We start from the raw sequence: 23,459 nt of genomic DNA, 5'->3' as shown, positions 1-23,459 counted from the left end.
GCAACAGAGCATGCACAATGTCGGCACTAGTACAGTGTATATCCACCTTTCGCAGCAATGCAGGCTGCTATTCTCCCATGGAGACGATCGTAGAGATGTTGGATGTAGTCCTGTGGAACGGCTTGCCATGCCATTTCCACCTGGCGCCTCAGTTGGACCAGCGTTCGTGATGGACGTGCAGACCGTGTGAGACGACGCTTCATCCAGTCCCAAACATGCTCAATGGGGGACAGATTCGGAGATCTTGCTGGCCAGGGTAGTTGACTTACACCTTATAGAGCACGTTGGGTGGTATGGGATACATGCGGACGTGCATTGTCCTGTTGGAACAGCAAGTTCCCTTGCCGGTCTAGGAATGGTAGAACGATGGGTTCGATGACGGTTTGGATGTACCGTCCACTATTCAGTGTCCCCTCGACGATCACCAGAGGTGTACGGCCAGTGTAGGAGATCGCTCCCCACACCATGATGCCGGGTGTGGCGCCAAACACGCATACGACCATCATTGGCACCAAGGCAGAAGCGACTCTCATCGCTGAAGACGACACGTCTCCATTCGTCCCTCCATTCACGCCTGTCACGACACCACTGGAGGCGGGCTGCCCGATGCTGGGGCGTGAGCGGAAGACGGCCTAACGGTGTGCGGGACCGTAGCCCAGCTTCATGGAGACGGTTGCGAATGGTCCTCGCCGATACCCCAGGAGCAACAGTGTCCCTAATTTGCTGGGAAGTGGCGGTGCGGTCCCCTACGGCACTGCGTAGGATCCTACGGTCTTGGCGTGCATCCGTGCGTCGCTGCGGTCCGGTCCCAGGTCGACGGGCACGTGCACCTTCCGCCGACCACTGGCGACAACATCGATGTACTGTGGAGACCTCACGCCCCACGTGTTGAGCAATTCGGAGGTACGTCCACCCGGCCTCCCGCATGCCCACTATACGCCCTCGCTCAAAGTCCGTCAACTGCACATACGGTTCACGTCCACGCTGTCGCGGCATGCTACCAGTGTTAAAGACTGCGATGGAGCTCCGTATGCCACGGCAAACTGGCTGACACTGACGGCGGCGGTGCACAAATGCTGCGCAGCTAGCGCCATTCGACGGCCAACACCGCGGTTCCTGGTGTGTCCGCTGTGCCGTTCGTGTGATCATTGCTTGTACAGCCCTATCGCAGTGTCCGGAGCAAGTATGGTGGGTCTGACACACCGGTGTCAATGTGTTCTTTTTTCCATTTCCAGGAGTGTATTTTCAAAAACTGAGATAAATTTTCAGTGGGGAAGGGAGTCATTTAGGAAAATTTTGAAAGAGATGGGATTTCGTTTCAAAAATATAAAAATAAGAGAACCATCCTTATAGAACGTTGCGACACTATTGCAAAGCGTCCGGAATGCATGAGAGAAATTAGAAACAATGAAAAGGTGCCAAGTAAACCAGTGGTATTCCTGGATCAAACGTGGTATTAGACCATGAAAGAGTGCTAGTATAATGAAGAAGTTCCTGGTGTACCGACTAATACCAGAGCAAGGCAAACAGCTGTTTTTGTCCACGCTGGGGGAGCTATGGGTTTCATAGAGGGAGCACAGTTAGGGTATGATTCGATATCTAAATTCCAAGATTATCACGATAATATGAATGTGGACAAGTATCACAAATGTTTGGAAGAGAAACTGATTCCTAACATTTGTTGTTGTTGATAACGCATCGTATCATACTATTGAGTTAAATAAAGCTCCCACTACTTTAACTCTCAAAAAGGACGCAATTTAATGGCTCATTCGGAACAAAATCAGTTTGAAACGATCTTAATCATAATGTTAGTCTGGGGCGTGAAGACGGATATGCAGCCATGACGACGACAGTGACAGACAACTGACGTGCGATAATGGTTTCCTGCGAAACAGGTACAGCAGATGAAGATTATGGCATACAGCCTTGTGGTGTAGTTAACAACTTCCTGACACTAATCACCAAGGATAGTGCAGTTGAAGTTGCATAATTACAGTTGTATCGTGCTTCCTTTCCTCCGTAATTACGATATCGCGCTGAGTCAAGATAAGAAGACCGAAGCGCACTCACTCCCGGAGTTCAATAATAGTGTGGTGGACTAGTACAGTGCGAGGACGCTGACGTGTTCAGTACATGTCAACAACCGGAATGGCCAACAGACCGATGCGGCCAGACGCGGAGAACATGAGGTGAGCACGTTACTCGACTGAACTAACCAGTGAACTATGAACTAGTTCATCAGTCCTAAATTACAGTCTAGTTCACACCGTCATGTAAACCCACAAAAAGTGACAACTATTTCTATGAGAATGTATGTTTTAATCATTGCAAAAAGACCGGACATAGGACAGAGGTGTGGAATAAAAAGCACAACCGGCAAAAATCCTGGCGCTCTGGCATACTGCAATAGTTCACAACAAGAAGTTCATGGGCAAAGTATCAGCCGGATGCCACCTTTTCTCTCAATCGTTATCTGTAACTCTTCGAGTGCCATTCAACTTCCTAATTGGCACAGGATCGTCAGTTTCAAAAGTTAACCTGGAAATTATGATCGCTAATTTAAGAGACTATCAGAATACGCTGTTCAGTTACAGCGATCAGCAGGGTCCAGTAAAAGGACAATTTTCAACAGATGTTACGTACCAACAGGTATCGAAACAGCCTGCACCACTAATTTACTAGAACTGAATGTGATCAATGCTTTGAGCTCCACCATTGACGAAGGTGCGAATCTACTAAAAACTGAAGTTCCGAATGGGAAGTTCATATACCTGTTGGAAAAGTATGACATTTTTTCCGAAGCAATAAGCAGTGTTAAATATTTCAAGGCACACATTATGCTGAAGCAGAATGCGGTACCGAAATTTTACAAAGTGCTCATCATTCCCTTTGTGTTTATTAAACAGCAACTTTGAATTATTCCACCTGCTTTGTTGCACTCCTTCTAATGTTTTTTGTCTCATTTTCCACCTATCGTCCAAGTATCTACGTAGTGTACACGTACTGTGTACTTGAATCTATCAAGACGTTAATCAGACTTGAGCTTATTTAGATTTACATTGCAGTCTATTACTTTCAGTGTGCTGATTCCATTAGTGTTTCACGTTAGCCGGCCGGAGCGCCCGTGTGGTTCTAGGCGCTACAGTATGGAACCGAGCAACCGCTACGGTCGCAGGTTCGAATCCTGCCTCGGGCATGGATGTGTGTGATGTCCTTAGGTCAGTTAGGTTTAATTAGTTCTAAGTTCTAGGTGACTGATGACCTCAGAAGTTAAGTCGCATAGTGCTCAGAGTCATCTGAACCAAGTTAGTGCATAGTCACTTGAACCAAGTTAACTAAAAGGTATTAAGCATTTTACTTATTAATACAGTACAGTACGACTGAGATAAGATGTTGTTCTGACACTCTGTAACAACTCATTAGAAAGACAGGTATGCAGACTTTATAGTAACGTATTTTGATTTTCCTGAAACTTATGGACTTACCAGATAACTGATGTTAAAAGGTGGAAAATATCTAGATTTTCCAATGTAGATTTAGCCATTGTACTTCTTACAGTCCAGCTTTTACCACTATACCTTTGTTACCCTATTCTTTTTGAACTGAATGACACCCTTTACTAAGTAACTGAGATGTTAATTAAGAAACTGTGTGCCCCATCATAAGTTTTAAGATGGCTCCTGTACTCGTAAACAGTGCAGTCATACAGAATGATTCCATGAACTCCAACATTTTATTAACCCAGCACATATTTTGTAAACCAAATTACTGTCGTAGCATATAGCTCATCGAGATTAGCGAAAACTAACCTAGAAGTTTTTCAAACAATTACATAGTTTCCGAGAAACGAAAATGTTCATACACCAGTCTTTATAAGGCCAGCCTCATCCCAGAATCTTCTGTCTGCGTACCACTCTTAACATCTTAACGTCTCCCGTCACTCACACTAGTAAAAAGTCTGTGAATAGCTGGAATAGCTAGCAGTCGCTTAATATCATGTAGAGTCCGTGATTTGCTATCACCATGCTTACATCTCCGCCAGAGTCAGCGCCAGATTAGCACACGAATAACATCTACGCGAAACGTCGGGAGACCGCCACAATTCACTACAACGCTAAAATCGGGTCCCACTCTGCTCCCTGTCGCACCACATGTAACACTACGCAGGCAAATTCTTTGTCATCGATAATTGTCTAAGTGTATCCCTGTGAATCAGTTAACATGTGAACTTCCAGCAGTGACTTGTATTATCTTTCATGCACTTCTCTTTTGATTCTATTTGTGCATTACTACCAGTTTGCAGATTTACGGAGTCTATGCGCTGGATATCCATTATTTGTATTACGTCATGGATCATAACGTGTGCACTGATTTTCATAAAGTAACTCGACTGTTGTAACATTGTAAGATTAGAGCTGGGTAGTGAGAATGCTCTATAATATTTTAGTATATATCCTCACCCCCCAGGGTAGCCGAGATCGTTAACACGCTGCTTCCTGGACTCGGGTAGACGCGCCGGCCCCGACGCATTAACGACGAAGGTCGGTGTGCCGGCCAGCCTAGATGTGGTTTTTAGGCGGTTTTCCACATCCTCGTAGGTGAATACCGGGCTGGTCCCCACGCTCCGCCTCAGTTCCACGACTCGCAGACATTTGAAACACATTCACACTATTTCAAGATTTACACTAGACGCAGACAGCTGGGGTACACTAATTCCGTCCCGGGGGGTCTGGGGTGGCGGCAGAAAGGGCATCCGGCCACCCCTTAAAATTAACCATGCCACATCCGTACTTAAACCTGCGCACATTGCGGGATAAAGGCAGTAGCAAAAGAAAGAAAGAACAAAGAAAAGATTTTAGTATATACAATCCTGGTAAAGGTAATGATGGAAAATCCTGCCTATAAAGCATCTTCTTTTGAAAACTAAGACCGGTCATTGGTGCTTCAAAATGGTTCAAATGGCTCTGAGCACTATGGGACTTAACTTCTGCGGTCATCAGTCCCCTAGAACTTAGAACTACTTAAACCTAACTAACCTAAGGACGTCACACACATCCATGCCCGAGGCAGGATTCGAACCTGCGACCGTAGCGGTCGCGCGGTTCCAGACTGTAGCGCCTAGAACCGCTAGGCCACGGTCATTGTTTGTCTGATAGACAGTTAATATGGAAACAGCAAAAGTTAACTAAAAAGTTTGTAGTATGCATTATTATTGAAACTTTCTCTAAGGTGAAACCGAGTGTAGTATGAATTTTGCATCTGGGTAATATTCCATGTGGTGCCTTTCTGGCTGAGGACGCATTCCTGTTTTGGCACGACGGAACGAGCATACGCATTTAAGGACCTTGGAGATAGAGAGGTTTAGGTTAAAAGTGACTTGGAACGTCGGAACTGTGTATTAAAAAAGGCAGTGCAACTGAACAGGATTCAAGGAACGTAATAGTAACAAAAAGCATTGGAACAATGCACAAGAATACTAATAACTAAGACAAAATTAACTGGGCTAGCTGCAGACGACACAGAAAGGTGCCGATTTGGGATATGGCCAATGAGAAATTCGGAGGCAGCCACCATTTCGAAGATCTTGTCAGCCAAGAGAAGATTCAGGAGCAGAACGGCCAGACTTCATGCATCGCATCCAACCAGCACGGACAATAAGCAATTCTGCAGACCGGTGTGGGAATGCGGCAAGGAATACCGAGCAAATGACAGTTGGCGAGAAGACGGAAGCAACTGGCGTCGGAGAAAACTAATGTAAAACTGTGTATATTAATCGGTACTTAGGCGATATTCACAAGATGGGTGACAGAAAGGGTGAAAGTGATTGGATAACCGATGAAAACAAGTTAGTAGGCTTCCAGGGCCAGTTCAATTTTGAATAAAATAATTTTTGATATTAGGCCACGTCATTGTAAAGCACTATAGCAACTAAATTGCTGACGCCTCAGCCGACTTGCTGCGGAGAGTCATTGGCTGCAAAAGAAGCAAAGCAAGGATATTCATGTTTAAGAATGACCAGCCCTGAAGGGGACCGCAGAAAGTCGAACGAAACTTTGGCAATTTAGTTGCTTTATTTAGTTGCTATAGAATTTTGCAATTACGTGGCCCTACACCCGAAACTATTTTGTTCAAAGTCATTAAAATCATACGAAAATGATAAATATGTTAATAGGAATGAAGTCAGTATTAACAGAAATGAATGAGAACAGGTCTGGAAATACTGACATTGATGGGCTAGATGGAAAGATGGGCAAATTTAGTAATGATCTTAAGAGTGCGGTTAGGGAGAAGAATTCAAACTGTTGTATTCCATTTCCCATCGTCCCTTAGTTGTCTTTTGAGTCAAAACCTGCTGTGAGTGAAGATACCGCTGATGAAATTCCATTAGTAGATTGCCATTGAAGTGTTTTACTTTGCAAGTAATATGGAATCGGGTTAACTGTGTTATTCTGTGGTGTTTTATCAACATATTGTTACTAATATGGGATTTTCACATCAGCTCAAAGTTAAGGAGTGCAAGAGGTTTTCTGTCAGACCATATCCTATTCCAACGATAAACAGAAATTGGAAGCTGAGACACAGAAAATGCTAAAACAAGGTGCGATTAAGCCCGTTGCCTCTTCATATGGTAATCCATTGTTGATGGTCCCGTAGAAGGGAGTTGATATTAGGTCGGTGTTCGATTCCAGGCATATCAATGCCATTATCGAACCAGAAACTGATAGAATTTTCACATTAGATGAACTATTGTAAAAATTTTGTTATTACTGTTTCATCTTTTATTAACTTAAAACAGCTGTTGGCAGATTGAGTCGTCTCCTTCGTCTCAAAAATTCTCAACTTTCAAATGCTATGGCTGTTGCTGTTACTTCTTCAACATACCCTTCAGGTGAATGCCAGCTCAGCTACATTTGTCAAGGGTTACAACAGAATTTTTCTAGACGCATTGAGAAAGAAATTAACCACCCATATTGGCAATGCACATATTGCAGACGATAGAAACTTTCCTGTTTCTAAGGTAATGAAGCAGATTCGTGCATCCTTGGGTTTAAGTAACTTACGTAAGAGTTTTATGAATTTAAATAGTTTGGCTATGCCACGATTGTGTGCACTGAAGGGTAAGAGAACTCCTTCTGATTGTAATGCCAAAATTCACAGCTTAACTGTGAAATATGTGACGATATCTTTAACAGAGTTTTTTAAACGTCTAACCCTACATCAGTGTCTGTGTTTATCCTTGGAAACAATAAGTAGTTCACAGCTGTTACCTGATTTAGATCACCAAATGGTGGAAGTAAATTTGTAACTGCGTATCACGTTGCAAACTTTGTACTGAAGTGAAGCAAACATGGCGAAATTACTTGTTGTTACAGGCAGGCAGTGCTGTTTTACGTGGGGAACTTCAGTGACTAAATCAGATTGCGTGTAACATTTTTGCGTTTTAAACTGGGTGAATGAGCGGCCGATTGGTTCCTAATGAAGCAGGCATGCGAGTTATTGCATGAATTTGAAGCCGATAACTTCATCGTCTATATTACAGCCGCGCTGCAATTTTCTCTGCAACTCGTGTGAGCTACGTCGGTGGAAAACCCATCAGGCCTGCTTACATAACATGAAAATGTATTGAATCAAATCAAAAAGATAAAAGTATTAGCCAGAACGCAAAGGAAAGTTTGTTCCTTTTAACATTTCTGCTTAAATTACTTGAAATTTTTAAAAACGGAGAAATAAAGTCATATTAAATAATTTTAGTCTTTGTGCAAAATACGCTTAGCTAATAACTGGCGACATGGTAAAGCTGTGTATCTGACAATTACTTGAATACTTGTCACAAAGCTTCTGAAATACGCTTCAGGAGCTCAAAGAAAGCTTACGCTGAGCAACGATTCCCCATTTGGTCCCACTGTCTATAGATTCCAGTGTCCTTAACAGATCAACTCCTGCCGGTGGGTCTAGCTGACATATATACTGCAAATCTCCATAGCGTGAAGAGTTAAATTTCCGAGGTTTATATCATACAGCTCTGACAATGTCATAATTTTGTTCGTAATATTCTGAGTCGTCCGATACTAGACATACCAAATACTTTACGTCTGTGGATATTAATGAGTCAATAAAACATGCGCTAAGAGTCGCCTGTTCTGCGTACACTGCAAATTATGTTAACAGTGCAGGAGTAGAAATTGTTCGTGGTGATATAATAGACTTTGTGGAAGATTAGTTTATTAAGCAGCTCCATCACATCTGATATTTGATTATTTGAACTGCATCAGTTTGATTACATTGCATATCACAGTTGTCGGATGAAAATAATAATCTATAGTCATTCCTTGATTTTGATACTCTAAAAAACATATGTCTTTGCACAATAAATTATAAGGCTGGGTTCTACCTCCCTTTTCAAAACAAAATACTTAAGACGTCAATTTTAGCATGGTTCTGTCATTATCAGTGGGCCCTTATTTATATTTGAAAAATCCAAGACTTTTTCGACAATTGTTGAGAGTGAAAAATTTGTTCTAAACATGTGCTTTTCTGTCTGTTGCGATTTGTTGCTTGCCTTAATTAAAAGTTCGTTAGGTTTCGTAGAACTTTCGTTCATTTATGTTTTGTATTAATACACTCCTGGAAATGGAAAAAAGAACACATTGACACCGGTGTGTCAGACCCACCATACTTGCTCCGGACACTGCGATAGGGCTGTACAAGCAATGATCACACGCACGGCACAGCGGACACACCAGGAACCGCGGTGTTGGCCGTCGAATGGCGCTAGCTGCGCAGCATTTGTGCACCGCCGCCGTCAGTGTCAGCCAGTTTGCCGTGGCATACGGAGCTCCATCGCAGTCTTTAACACTGGTAGCATGCCGCGACAGCGTGGACGTGAACCATATGTGCAGTTGACGGACTTTGAGCGAGGGCGTATAGTGGGCATGCGGGAGGCCTGGTGGACGTACCACCGAATTGCTCAACACGTGGGGCGTGAGGTCTCCACAGTACATCGATGTTGTCGCCAGTGGTCGGCGGAAGGTGCACGTGCCCGTCGACCTGGGACCGGACCGCAGCGACGCACGGATGCACGCCAAGACCGTAGGATCCTACGCAGTGCCGTAGGGGACCGCACCGCCACTTCCCAGCAAATTAAGGACACTGTTGCTCCTGGGGTATCGGCGAGGACCATTCGCAACCGTCTCCATGAAGCTGGGCTACGGTCCCGCACACCGTTAGGCCGTCTTCCGCTCACGCCCCAACATCGTGCAGCCCGCCTCCAGTGGTGTCGCGACAGGCGTGAATGGAGGGACGAATGGAGACGTGTCGTCTTCAGCGATGAGAGTCGCTTCTGCCTTGGTGCCAATTATGGTCGTATGCGTGTTTGATGCCGTGCAGGTGAGCGCCACAATCAGGACTGCATACGACCGAGGCACACAGGGCCAACACCCGGCATCATGGTGTGGGGAGCGATCTCCTACACTGGCCATACACCTCTGGTGATCGTCGAGGGGACACTGAATAGTGCACGGTAAATCCAAACCGTCATCGAACCCATCGTTCTACCATTCCTAGACCGGCAAGGGAACTTGCTGTTCCAACAGGACAATGGACGTCTGCATGTATCCCGTGCCACCCAACGAGCTCTAGAAGGTGTAAGTCAACTACCCTGGCCAGCAAGATCTCCGGATCTGTCCCCCATTGAGCATGTTTGGGACTGGATGAAGCGTCGTCTCACGCGGTCTGCACGTCCAGCACGAACGCTGGTCCAACTGAGGCGCCAGGTGGAAATGGCATGGCAAGCCGTTCCACAGGACTACATCCAGCATCTCTACGATCGTCTCAATGGGAGAATAGCAGCCTGCATTGCTGCGAAAGGTGGATATACACTGTACTAGTGCCGACATTGTGCATGCACTGTTGCCTGTGTCTATGTGCCTGTGGTTCTGTCAGTGTGATCATGTGATGTATCTGACCCCAGGAATGTGTCAATAAAGTTTCCCCTTCCTGGGACAATGAATTCACGGTGTTCTTATTTCAATTTCCAGGAGTGTAGCAGGTAAGTGATACGTTGACAAAAGTGGAGTTGAGAAGTGAGCTCCTTACCGTTTATTGTAAATATTGTGGGCAAATATATTACAGCCTCTCACATATGTCTCATGAAGTGACTGCAGTCAGAAAATTATGGTCTAATACTAGGGTTTGTACAGAGAGACAAACAGTAGCAGAAGATAGGTCTTTTGGTTACTGGATAAATAAAAGATTACATTCTTCTGGGAGTTTTGCGTTCCAACAAATGGATGAAATATCATCTTCAGACAGGTGGACAAAATTTACATCCACATCTATATGCATACCTCTCAAGCTGTCGTACGGTGGGTGGCAGAGGGTACCTTGAACCACTACGTGTCATTTCCTTTCCTATTCCTTTCACAAATAGACCGACGAAGAAAAAGACTACCTGTATATCTCTGTATGAGCACTAATTTCTTGTATTGTATCTTCATGGTCCGTATGCGAAATGTGTGTTGGCGGCATTAGAATTCTGCAGTCACATTCAAATATCAATTCTCAATGGTGTTCCTTGATAAGAACGTTGCATTCGCTCTGAGATTTCAATATGAGTTCTCAAAGCACCGACCCACTAATTTGGTGGGACGCAATAGGAATGATTCTATAGGAAATATAACTCACACCATCGGCGAGGACCATTCGCAACCGTCTCCATGAAGCTGGGCTACGGTCCCGCACACCGTTAGGCCGTCTTCCGCTCACGCCCCAGCATCGGGCAGCCCGCCTCCAGTGGTGTCGTGACAGGCGTGAATGGAGGGACGAATGGAGACGTGTCGTCTTCAGCGATGAGAGTCGCTTCTGCCTTGGTGCCAATGATGGTCGTATGCGTGTTTGGCGCCACACCCGGCATCATGGTGTGGGGAGCGATCTCCTACACTGGCCGTACACCTCTGGTGATCGTCGAGGGGACACTGAATAGTGGACGGTACATCCAAACCGTCATCGAACCCATCGTTCTACCATTCCTAGACCGGCAAGGGAACTTGCTGTTCCAACAGGACAATGCACGTCCGCATGTATCCCATACCACCCAACGTGCTCTATAAGGTGTAAGTCAACTACCCTGGCCAGCAAGATCTCCGAATCTGTCCCCCATTGAGCATGTTTGGGACTGGATGAAGCGTCGTCTCACACGGTCTGCACGTCCATCACGAACGCTGGTCCAACTGAGGCGCCAGGTGGAAATGGCATGGCAAGCCGTTCCACAGGACTACATCCAACATCTCTACGATCGTCTCCATGGGAGAATAGCAGCCTGCATTGCTGCGAAAGGTGGATATACACTGTACTAGTGCCGACATTGTGCATGCTCTGTTGCCTGTGTCTATGTGCCTGTGGTTCTGTCAGTGTGATCATGTGATGTATCTGACCCCAGGAATGTGTCAACAAAGTTTCCCCTTCCTGGGACAATGAATTCACGGTGTTCTTATTTCAATTTCCAGGAGTGTATAAGCATATTTCTCAATGTTGGGATTTCCTTCTTCTGCTCATAATATTCCAAACATTTTCTTCGAATAAGTACTTTATCTAGCGGAACTACTGGTGTGGCCGCCCACTTCTGACATCGCAGCCCCTGCTGCATCGGCATCCCAATTTACGTCCAACGAACACGGGATGTCTGCAGCACAGGGGATATATTCATCGCGAAACCTACGATAATTAAATCAAGACCCTACGCTGCTGACAGGCTTTGATATAAATCGACGGGGACAGTTGAAAATGTGTACTCCAACCGGGACTAGAACCCGGAATCTACTGCTTACATGGCAGACGCTCTATCCAACTAAGCCACCCTGCCCACAATTCTCATTACTCGCGGCAAACAATCTTTCTGAGTCCCGTAAGAGTTCGGGCAATATGCATGCATCCGCACAGACGAAGAAGGTCAATGGCTGGCTAACCTTAACTATATGAAGAAGGTATCCGAAAGAACAGATACCATCTTCATATACGAAAACCTACGTCGTCTGTGTTGTCAACACAAATATTTACCGGCGGCCATAACACAGCACAACACAACACAACACCTGGTCTCCACCAACGGCCGCCAGTGACCACCAACCTGCAGTGCAGCTTCACGACAGGTCGCAGCTAGCCCAGGAACTACTCTGATAAGCCAGGCACGTGGTCGCAAATAGTTCCGGCAGATATATCCGCCAAACGGGCTTTACGAGGCGGCGCACTTGCGGCAAAGGGCAATTCGAAGCACCTCCTGGAAGTATACTGAGTTGCCTCCCCGGCAGCCACAGTCGGCTGACCGATCTCTTACAGATGCATGTGATATAGTCGACGAACGTCTTAGCATTGTAGAATTGTTTGATTGTGATCTCTCCCCGTGAAGAGTCTGGTCTTTTCTATTATTATTTGTATTTTTGTGACGATTCGCAGTTGGGATCGATTCTATTGTTCTTTTGGGTGACTTTATTATTGTTTCGTTTTGGTGAGTACAAGAAATTGTTTTTGGACCTGTATTCAGCATTTCTATTCTGCAAGCGCAGATAAAACTACTTTTCTAGAACGCCTTTGTTTTCTACACGTGTTAGAGTTTTCCCTTGTTTCTTCCGCTTTTTAAAGTCTTTCAAACTGCATTTTACTGTTTTTGCTTAATTCCCTCCCAGTATTTGTGCTTGTAACATCTCATTATGTAGCGGTATCTTTACCTGATTGTACTTCTTTTCTTTCTGGAAAAACTGTAAAACTTGGAATATGAGCTGTTTCTCGCCTGAATGTCCACTTTCGCGACATCTTCCTCTGTTTTCCACCCTCAGAGGTATTCATGATTATGGATAACACTGCAGTACTGTGATATTACACAATACGTTGAACCACTTGCTAGTATATGAACAACTGATCTGACAAGACTGACAGTACGCTGAATTTTTCTTAGTCAACACTGTGCTTGTTTACTGTAATGTCACTAAGTGCTTTCGATAACGGTCATGGGAGGCAAAGTGCAGTAACTTCGTGGTTGGGATGTAAATGCGTTTGTTCCTATGCTTAAAGACAGAATGTCTTGTAAATTCGGGTTTGTGAGACTAAGCAGGTTCTCCTTTAATTTGTCTGAGGAGTGTATCTACATCTACATGGATTCTCTGAAAATCACATTTAAGTGCCTGGCAGGGGGTTCATCTGCCAATAAAACATAGTCTTTGGTTAGCCTTCCCCACAAGATTTTCTATGTGTTCCTTCCAATTTAAGTTGTACATAATTGTAATACCTAGATATTTAGTTGAATTTACGGCTTGTAGATTAAACTGACTTATCGTGAAACCGAAGTTTAACAAGTTCTTTTTAGCACTCATGTGGATGACCTCACACTTTTCGTTATTAAGGTTCAACTGCCGCTTTTAGCACAATTAGGGTATCTTTTCTAAATCGTTTTGAAGTTTGTTTTGATCTTCTGATGACTTTATTAGTCGATAAACGACAGCGTCATCTGCAAACAACCGAAGACGGCTGTTCAGATTGTCTCCGAAATCGTTTATATAGATAAGGAACAGCAAAGGGCCTGTAACACTACCTTAGGGGAACGCCAGAAATAATATCTCAGATTAGAGAATCTGCGTATGATGTCTTACGTTGACCATTTTCGCAATGAAATTTATACACCCTAATTGCGACCTGTAACTGAGTAATTTACTCTTTATAGCTTTCATTTGACTTATTGAAACATTGACACAATCTGTCTCCGGAAGCAGCAACATGGACTTGCGAATCAAAATATTTCTCGACTATATCTTTAATGGCAGAACAGGAGAGTGTGGCAGGTTCGCAGATAGGCGACAGTTTCTGGACAAGTTGAAATGCAATGGGGTCTAAAAACGTTGGTAAGAATGTGGTTCAAATGGCTCTGAGCACTATGGGACTTAACATCAGGTCATCAGTCCCCTAGAACTTAGAACTACTTAAACCTAACTAACCTAAGGACATCACACCCATCCATGCCCGAGGCAGGATTCGAACCTGCGACCGTAGCGGTCGCGCGGTTCCAAACTGAAGCGCCTAGAACCGCACGGCCACAACGGCCAGCTAAAGCAGTTTAGCCTGTAATGAAACTCAGACTGCTACAAACGCCACCTACTAGTAAACTTACTTACTTTGTGCAATTTTGTACTGCTCACACCAGTTCGGGCATTGATGGTCTGCCGGAATATAATAGGAGGTGACGTAGGACAGAGAATTGTTTTGAACATGTATATGTGTCAGTTTCACAGCGTTGTTAAAATGTATATTTTTCTAAATTTAGTTCAAATGGCTCTGAGCACTTTGGGACGTAACATCTGAGGTCATCGGTCCCCTAGAACTTAGAACTACTTAAACCTAACTAACCTAAGGACATCACACACTGCGGCCGGCGTTGGTAAGAATAAATCTCGTTACACATCACTTGATACATGATGCTTGATGGAAGGGCTGGTTCAGACGTTGAATACAATCGTTTCAGTTCTCAAGTTTCAGATTGTATGCCGGTAAGGGTGGTGGCGATATCTTAAATTGTTGTAGATCCTTTTGGCCTTCACCATGTCGGGCTAAGAGGGTTGCCATGTGCTCCTGGTTTTCTGATAGTTCCATTGTCGGATATGCAGGACGACGGTGTAGGTGATCATCAATCAGAAGGATTCCCAAACATTTGTAATAAAATGGTATTTATTGAATACGAAAAACACTGAACTTAAATGATGCTTCTTTTTTGTGAATGTCCAGCACAGTTGGACGTTTGAATTATTAAGTCCTCTAAAATATTAAAGTCGTGTCACTGTGCCTCTCCGTGATGCCTATATAGAGTCCAGACGCAGCCTACGGAGCTTAAGTCTCTGAGACGACGGACAAACACTGCAGCGTGTAGACTCGGAGGTAACTGAAGTCTGTACACGGCTCGGCACACTGAAGATAATTTTCCGCCGTAGCTCAGTTACCCGGTATTTAACGAGGCATCCACCAATCGCTATGTGCTCTAAGATCATTCTGGTTGATTCATGTCTGAAACACATAATAAAAGTAATTTTCAAAATTCTGAAAAATCTTACTACAAAGGAAAGGGGTAAGCAGTCGTAAAACGTAATAATTACGTATTGTCGCGAAAGTGGAAGTAAAAAATGCACTAAAAATAATGGAAGAAACCCGCTTATTTCCGTGTTTTTGCCACTTTTGGCTCTTGCTTGTCGCCATTATTGACGAGGTTAACCATGTGGGTTTGCACTGCCTCGTTGTCACTTTATTCCTTGTCGCCAACATTTTGTGCTGGACCAAAAACATTTTGCCTTGGCACCAGTGTTGGGAAGGGGAAAAGTTTTTGCAGTAATTGTGAAACTTTGATCTCATCAACAGTAATGAGATACTGGTCTCAAACCTTTCTCCTCCTCACCAGTCTTGGGTTGTTATTATTGAATGTCACTACCCATTCAGCCCAAACATCTGCGTTAGCAGAAAATGACATTTCTACTATTGTCCGCTATAAGGTGGCAACGCAATTTAAAAGCGTAAATATCATTTATTAACAATGAATATTTACAATACATACACTTTTCAGCAGTTGGATGCAGGGCAATGGAGTCCTATACCTAACACAACTGAATCTAATAACTTTACTGTCTCTTGGTAGTCTATGATTTAGTCGCTATAAATGAAAGTATTTCGCAGACATTCGTTGGTAACTGTTCCAATTACTCCGTAAACAGCTTCCACGTCAGAACTGGGGTCACTTTAGAGCTCTGTAACTTGCGAGTAGAAGAGACGAAGCTGTAGTAGTCTTGTAACAGACCTGCCGGAAAGGTGCTGCGTAATGTAACTGCAGGAACTGTGGTGGAGCTGTGGCAGAACTGAACGAGCGTTGGCAGTGGGTCGATTGTTGTCCGTGTTGGCAGAAAGATCCCCGTCCACACCTGTATTTTGTGGAAGAAAGGTGCTCCACGGTTGATAACGCTCTCTGTGGCAGGAAACACTGCCGGTGGGTGGATATGATGTGCTGCGCAAGTATAACATAGTTTTGGTTTGCAAGCTCCGTCTGGTGGTTGCTGCTTCGACCTGAGAGGGCGCCTGGGGAGTCATGTGCCTGTGGGGTGGTGGCTTCTCGTGATATTGCTGTGTACCTCTTGAGCTGTATAAGCAGCAGTTTGCTAGATGAAGCTTAGCCTTTCACTTTAAGGAGTACGTAGGGTAGGCAAGAGTGTATAATAATAGGTACCTACTACCTACAATTTACTTAACTCAGATAAATTAGATCGTATGTGATCTGTATGCATTGTTTGGCTGTCATGCAGGTATGTGAGTATTTTTTGCATTCACATTTTGTCACTTTATGATATTGACAGTAACACGAGCAAAAACCATAGCGAACTGAAGGTACAACGCTGCTGGAAGAGGTTATAACCCAAAGCTATTTGGAATTTAGAGTTGGAAGGAGAGCAGGGGTGAGTGGAGATACTCTTGCTTGTAGTCACTATCGAGTATATGCTCTGACTCTTTTTCAGACTGCTGCTAAATTGATAATTGTGTCTGTATCGTGGGGCATGATGTGAGTTCGGTTTACAAGTGATATATCAAATTTGTGCAGCTGAAAACTATTCTAAGTTTTGACGTAAATTCTTTATTCAGAATTCTGTTTTCAATCTTCGTTTATACCGTGTCATGGATTCGTTAAATTTAACGTAAGTTTTAGGTTTACGGATAAATATGTAAATTTTCTTTTCTGTATGGGATCTAGTTGTATTTTTGTCACTATGTTCCCATATATTCGGTCGATAGTAGTCAGTGTTATTGAAAATTGAGAAGATGTCTGAATATAGTCCATCGGTAAACATCATTACTGTTCACCGTAACAGGAAGCTTATTGAGATCACTAAATTTTTTTTATTAAAAGACATTATAAATAGCTCTGTTTTCGATAAGTTTTTTTAATCAAATTAGATAATATAATCTAACGCAATTGCACAGTTGTGCAGTTCTGCAAATGCTACAAGATATCTAACAAGTGACATATTTCTTAAATATTCTTTTTTACAATGACTGTTTCAGGAATATAGTTAGTAGACTGACGTACTTGTGTTGGACAACGAAGAGTCATCTAGCATATTAAAATACACAGAATGATAACAAGGCAGCAATTAACAGAGGGACTCAACGCGTAATGTGGCAAACTTCCGTTCCCCTAAGAGTATTAAACCAAGCATGACATTATAAAGTAATGTGGAAAAACTTACATAAAATCTGACTACAGGTTTTTACGAACGGAAGCGTTCCTTTGTAAGCAGCAATCCTCATTAGAAAGTGTTATCTTTTTACAATTTTCATAAAAATTGTTGCAGTAATTTCTTGTCACAAATTAACTACAGGATGAACCAGGTTAACTTTTGAAACTGACGATCCTGTGCCAATTAGGAAGTTGAATGGCACTCGAAGAGTTACAGATAACGATTGAGAGAAAAGGTGGCATCCGGCTGATACTTTGCCCATGAACTTCTTGTTGTGAACTATTGCAGTATGCCAGAGCGCCAGGATTTTTGCCGGTTGTGCTTTTTATTCCACACCTCTGTCCTATGTCCGGTCTTTTTGCAATGATTAAAACATACATTCTCATAGAAATAGTTGTCACTTTTTGTGGGTTTACATGACGGTGTGAACTAGACTGTAATTTAGGACTGATGAACTAGTTCATAGTTCACTGGTTAGTTCAGTCGAGTAACGTGCTCACCTCATGTTCTCCGCGTCTGGCCGCATCGGTCTGTTGGCCATTCCGGTTGTTGACATGTACTGAACACGTCAGCGTCCTCGCACTGTACTAGTCCACCACACTATTATTGAACTCCGGGAGTGAGTGCGCTTCGGTCTTCTTATCTTGACTCAGCGCGATATCGTAATTACGGAGGAAAGGAAGCACGATACAACTGTAATTATGCAACTTCAACTGCACTATCCTTGGTGATTAGTGTCAGGAAGTTGTTAACTACACCACAAGGCTGTATGCCATAATCTTCATCTGCTGTACCTGTTTCGCAGGAAACCATTATCGCACGTCAGTTGTCTGTCACTGTCGTCGTCATGGCTGCATATCCGTCTTCACGCCCCAGACTAACATTATGATTAAGATCGTTTCAAACTGATTTTGTTCCGAATGAGCCATTAAATTGCGTCCTTTTTGAGAGTTAAAGTAGTGGGAGCTTTATTTAACTCAATAGTATGATACGATGCGTTATCAACAACAACAAATGTTAGGAATCAGTTTCTCTTCCAAACATTTGTGATACTTGTCCACATTCATATTATCGTGATAATCTTGGAATTTAGATATCGAATCATACCCTAACTGTGCTCCCTCTATGAAACCCATAGCTCCCCCAGCGTGGACAAAAACAGCTGTTTGCCTTGCTCTGGTATTAGTCGGTACACCAGGAACTTCTTCATTATACTAGCACTCTTTCATGGTCTAATACCACGTTTGATCCAGGAATACCACTGGTTTACTTGGCACCTTTTCATTGTTTCTAATTTCTCTCATGCATTCCGGACGCTTTGCAATAGTGTCGCAACGTTCTATAAGGATGGTTCTCTTATTTTTATATTTTTGAAACGAAATCCCATCTCTTTCAAAATTTTCCTAAATGACTCCCTTCCCCACTGAAAATTTATCTCAGTTTTTGAAAATACACTCCTGGAAATGGAAAAAAGAACACATTGACACCGGTGTGTCAGACCCACCATACTTGCTCCGGACACTGCGATAGGGCTGTACAAGCAATGATCACACGAACGGCACAGCGGACACACCAGGAACCGCGGTGTTGGCCGTCGAATGGCGCTAGCTGCGCAGCATTTGTGCACCGCCGCCGTCAGTGTCAGCCAGTTTGCCGTGGCATACGGAGCTCCATCGCAGTCTTTAACACTGGTAGCATGCCGCGACAGCGTGGACGTGAACCGTATGTGCAGTTGACGGACTTTGAGCGAGGGCGTATAGTGGGCATGCGGGAGGCCGGGTGGACGTACCTCCGAATTGCTCAACACGTGGGGCGTGAGGTCTCCACAGTACATCGATGTTGTCGCCAGTGGTCGGCGGAAGGTGCACGTGCCCGTCGACCTGGGACCGGACCGCAGCGACGCACGGATGCACGCCAAGACCGTAGGATCCTACGCAGTGCCGTAGGGGACCGCACCGCCACTTCCCAGCAAATTAGGGACACTGTTGCTCCTGGGGTATCGGCGAGGACCATTCGCAACCGTCTCCATGAAGCTGGGCTACGGTCCCGCACACCGTTAGGCCGTCTTCCGCTCACGCCCCAACATCGTGCAGCCCGCCTCCAGTGGTGTCGCGACAGGCGTGAATGGAGGGACGAATGGAGACGTGTCGTCTTCAGCGATGAGAGTCGCTTCTGCCTTGGTGCCAATTATGGTCGTATGCGTGTTTGATGCCGTGCAGGTGAGCGCCACAATCAGGACTGCATACGACCGAGGCACACAGGGCCAACACCCGGCATCATGGTGTGGGGAGCGATCTCCTACACTGGCCATACACCTCTGGTGATCGTCGAGGGGACACTGAATAGTGCACGGTAAATCCAAACCGTCATCGAACCCATCGTTCTACCATTCCTAGACCGGCAAGGGAACTTGCTGTTCCAACAGGACAATGGACGTCTGCATGTATCCCGTGCCACCCAACGAGCTCTAGAAGGTGTAAGTCAACTACCCTGGCCAGCAAGATCTCCGGATCTGTCCCCCATTGAGCATGTTTGGGACTGGATGAAGCGTCGTCTCACGCGGTCTGCACGTCCAGCACGAACGCTGGTCCAACTGAGGCGCCAGGTGGAAATGGCATGGCAAGCCGTTCCACAGGACTACATCCAGCATCTCTACGATCGTCTCAATGGGAGAATAGCAGCCTGCATTGCTGCGAAAGGTGGATATACACTGTACTAGTGCCGACATTGTGCATGCTCTCTTGCCTGTGTCTACGTGCCTGTGGTTCTGTCAGTGTGATCATGTGATGTATCTGACCCCAGGAATGTGTCAATAAAGTTTCCCCTTCCTGGGACTATGAATTCACGGTGTTCTTATTTCAATTTCCAGGAGTGTACATACATCACAGAAAATCAAGGAACTTATGGAGCTCCATTTTATAATCTCAACGGATAGCGGCCTCCTGGAAAACAGTAGTTCAACTGAATAGCCTCATACTGGGCACAGATTAAAAACTAATCAGTTCCGCAATTATCTTTAACATTTTAGGGAAGCCTTAGAAAACCTGTATCTTGATACATCGTCGAGGATTGTAAGCCACTTGTCCTAAATAGGTACGACATATGGATATTTAGCTAGACTGGAGAATCTGCTGAGGTCGTTATCACATTTTGATTTACGTTTCCCTGGCTACCTACAAATTTCTTATAGTAATCACAAGGCTACATGGAACTCAGAAATATCCTCATTAATTAAATACTAATGCCGACCTCATGCTCAAAATATATTATCCTCTAGAAATGGCTTTTGTTGGCCCGCTGCCATATAACCTTTTCTATCTTCACGTCTTCGTGCATGAGTGTTTCAGTTGTTGGTATTTACTCATTATTGTTATTCGTGTGTCTACCGCATGTGGAAGTCCTATTGTTATGCGCAAACTCACAAGCGCCTTTACAATGTTTTCTACAAGAAACACACCATTTTTGCATTGTGACAATTTACTGTACATTGTTGTGTACTGTGGCAGTAATACGAATATTGCATATCGTTCAATAACTGATGCAGGAAATCGACAACCCCTGCTTATACCTACGTATTCTCTTGAGCAATAATGTTACAGGCTTTATATTCTGTGTGAAGTGATCGCTTGCCTTACTTCAGTCCGTTAACCGATGCTGTTATAAAATAAAATACGTTTTTCGTTTTGTACGTGTTATGTCCTAAGACGTTCTGATTAATTAATTTTGAGAAAACGTAAAGAAAACTTCCGGTGTAGTTTTTCATTTCCTTGACAGCGTGTATGTACACTGGATTACTGGATAAGCTGCCAGCTTCAGATCTATAGAATGCAGTTTATGAAATCATGCTATGCGATAAACCGCACTGCATGATTTTATAACCTGTGCTCTGTGGGTCTGAATATGACAACTTAGTCCTGCTGAAACTAGTCCAGTGTACATACACGTGGTCAAAGCCATAAAAAACTTCATATCAGAAGCTTTCTTTACTTTGAATTAACTAATCGCTCTCCAACCGACAGTGTCAGGTATTTATAATTTTAAGAAGTTTGTAATAAGTCGAAATTCAATTGAGCAAAACATTGGTGTCAGCGAGAAGCGTTTTGCTGTATCATTGTTGTACCCTGAACGTAATCATTACTGTGTTTCTCCTCACAGCATTTGGTTGACTTTCTCTACTATATGAACATGTTGTGCGTGTTTGAAACAGATAAGTACTGTTGGCTCAGAAGATCTGGCATGTTTTCTTTTAGTATCTTCTGATCGAAATCAAACGGTGTTCACTAGCCAGTCTCCTAGGTACCATCATCAGCAGTGCATGTACATCGATGAAAATACAATAGTATTTAGTGCAACATGAACACTTACAGTAATTATCGCATACAAATGAAGTTTCATTTACATATTACACAAGTTGTCTATTGTTTATGAAGAGAGACGGATAATACACAACATGTACATGATTCACAAGGCAATAACAAGAATGGAAGAGCAAGAGAGAAGCGCTCCCATTAAAAAGTGTGTAAGGAAATGGTACAATCTTTCTCCTCAAGTTTTAAGTAGTATACCGAGGACTCAGTGCATGGAATAGAAGACAGGTACAGCACTGGGTTTAAATTTCACGGAGAAAGGATATTGACGATTATAGTCACCAGTGTCGTTGCTGTGAAAGTGAGGAAGAATTATTGAATGAGATGAACTGTCTTCTGAGCGTAATATATTGACTGAAAGTAAACCAAAGGAAGACGCAGCAAAAATGAGATTGATGACGAACTTAACATTAAAACTGCAGATCATGTAGTAGATGAGATGAAGGTATTCTTCCACCATAGGTGCAGAATCACATATGACGTGGATATAGGAAGCAGAGTAGCTCAGGCGAAGAGAGCGTTCCTCGCTAAAGGTAGTAAATATCCTACTACCAGACGTAGGCTTTTACTTGAGAAAAACATTTTTGATAATGTACATCTATTACAGTCCTGTAATAGATGTACATTATCAAAAATGCCGTGACCTGTGGGAAAACGGTAAAAGAAGAAAATCGAAGCATGTGTGATGGGTTGTTACGGAAGGATGGTGAAAATTAAATTGAGGGAAAGAGGAGAAATGAGGTGGTTTTCCGCAGAATAGGCAAAGAAAGGAGAATTCGGAAAAAAGATGAAGAATGATTCGGATGATAGGACATAAGTTAAGATGTCTATAGGCATATCTAGAGAGCAAGAAAAGTAGTAAAAAAGAGACTAGAACGTATAAAATAAATAATAACAATAACTTTTGATGGACTCGCCCTGTCTTTGCGACACACCGTTTAACTGTTCCCGATATCACTTACAACTATTTAGCATTTTATATCGCTGTACCAAATCTTTTCTGAGTGCTTCAAATGTCTGAGCATTAGTCAGCTCCTCCTGGTCCATCACCCATGTTTTAGCATCGCATATTAAAAGTAATTTGGTCATACGTAACAACTGCTTATCTGTCCAACAACCCAGCTTTGTGCTGCCAGTCAACTGTCCAACAAACGCTAACACATCCTCCCCGAAATAATCCAAGAAGAGAGATATCAAGCTAACGGCATTGGTATCTAGAATGGGTGCTGTCAAACTTGACGATGATCTGGTCTGTTTCAAAGCGCCCACCTGCTTCTGCGGATCTACATTATCTGCCCTCATTTGAGCTATTTGAACTAATAAAGACCGAAGTGCTTCTGGAGTGGTAGTTATCTGTTCACCAGTTTTATCCATTGCAAAGCCTGTACCTAGCTAGAGGACAAAGTATAATAGGGCAAACACAGGGAACCTGTAAAGCTTAGCAATACTGTAACAGTTTTGAACTCTGTTTAATCTTTACACCCGAAAGCCAAACACTCACACTTCTTGCATTATCTGGCGTAATGTCCTGGTCTCCTACATTTAAAACAAGCTAGAGGACAAAGTATAATAGGGCAAACACAGGGAACCTGTAAAGCTTAGCAATACTGTAACAGTTTTGAACTCTGTTTAATCTTTACACCCGAAAGCCAAACACTCACACTTCTTGCATTATCTGGCGTAATGTCCTGGTCTCCTACATTTAAAACAAGCTAGAGGTGATGACTGAGCACAGGAGGCACTGTGCCCCAGAAAATTAAATTGCGTATCTGACTCGGCACATTTCCGCATTCGTCTCTCTATTGTTCCTCTTAACTCGCTCAGATCTATATCGGAG

The sequence above is a fragment of the Schistocerca gregaria genome, chromosome X (genome assembly GCF_023897955.1).
Source record: "Schistocerca gregaria isolate iqSchGreg1 chromosome X, iqSchGreg1.2, whole genome shotgun sequence".
NCBI lineage: Eukaryota > Metazoa > Arthropoda > Insecta > Orthoptera > Acrididae > Schistocerca > Schistocerca gregaria.
Note: the sequence above shows the minus strand (reverse complement) of the source record.